Below are 1,240 nucleotides of genomic sequence, written 5' to 3'. Positions count from 1 at the left end.
GATGGCGAGCCCGGGGCAGCGCGGGCTCGCGGCCCTGACCACGGACGCTCCGACTTGCTCTAGGCCTTACCTCTACCGCAGACCCCTCCTGCATTGCGTGGCCATGGTGTCTGTAAGCGCCTTGGTGGGCCCGATGGCGGACGATGGGCGGGGGCGACACGCCCTCGGTGAGAAAGCCTTCTCTAGCGATCCGAGAGGGTGCCTTGGGGTACCGGACCCCCCAGCCGCCGCCCCTCCTTTGCGCGTAGTAGCCACGGACGCCACCACCGTGGCGCGTGGGCAGAGCTGCTCTTTGCCTACCGCGGCCGGCGCCTCCCCCCTCCGAGTCGGGGGAGGGTCACGCCCGGCCGGGCCGTCGTCGGGCGCGGGGCCGCGCGTGTGCGCGAGCGTGCGCGTGGTTCTCCCGTCGCGCGCTGGGGCGGGGAGAGGGCCCGGCCCCGTCCGGGCTCCGCCCCGCCGCGAGCGGCTGGCTCTCCGCTCGCTCCCGTCCCGAGCCGCAGCCGGTGGTGGCGTGCGGGCATGGGTGGGGGCCGCCGCCGCTCTCGGGCGCGTTCCCTCGGGACGTGGGCCCCGGAGCAGACCAGACAGGCAGACGGGTGGCTGGGTGGACGGGGCGGCCCCCGGCGGCGGGGGCGCCTCACGTAGGCCCCGGCGGTGGGGCCGGGCCCGCGGGAGGCCGAGGGGTGGCTGAGGCCGGCCGGCGTCCCAGGCGTCGTGGGACCGCCCTCGCGTGTCGTTGGCGGTGGGATCCCGCGTGTGTTTTCCTGGTGGCCCGTCCGCGCCCGAGGCCGTCCCCGGGAGCCTTCCCGCGAGCCCGTGCTCCCTCCGTCGAGGCGCGCGCCGCGCTCCCCGCTGCCCCCGGTGCTCCCCCGCCCGGGCAGACGCCTGGCCGCGCCGCCCACCGGCCGGGACCGAAGTGGGCCTCGCTGTGCGGGTGTCGCCTCCGGCCACCGAGGCCGGTGGTGGCCCCGGGCGAAGTGCTCTCGGCTCCGGTCGGGTGGGGCCCGCGCGCCAGGCGCCCGGCGCGGGACGCTGGCGCCGTGTGCGGGAGAGCCCTGGCCGTGGCGGGGCCGAGCCCCCGTGAGCTGCGCGCGGGGCGACGGGGCCAGTCGCCGTTCTGGGCGCCGCGGGACCGCCCCTGGTGCTGGAGGCCCCTGGCGGTGAGACCCCGTGTGTGCTCCGGCGGCCGACTTGCCTCGGGAGGTTCTGTCTTCCCTCCTTCGCCCCGAGCGCGTCTCTC

Source organism: Equus asinus, unplaced genomic scaffold (genome assembly GCF_041296235.1).
Source record: "Equus asinus isolate D_3611 breed Donkey unplaced genomic scaffold, EquAss-T2T_v2 contig_140, whole genome shotgun sequence".
Classification (NCBI taxonomy): domain Eukaryota; kingdom Metazoa; phylum Chordata; class Mammalia; order Perissodactyla; family Equidae; genus Equus; species Equus asinus.
This window is presented reverse-complemented; position numbering follows the sequence as displayed.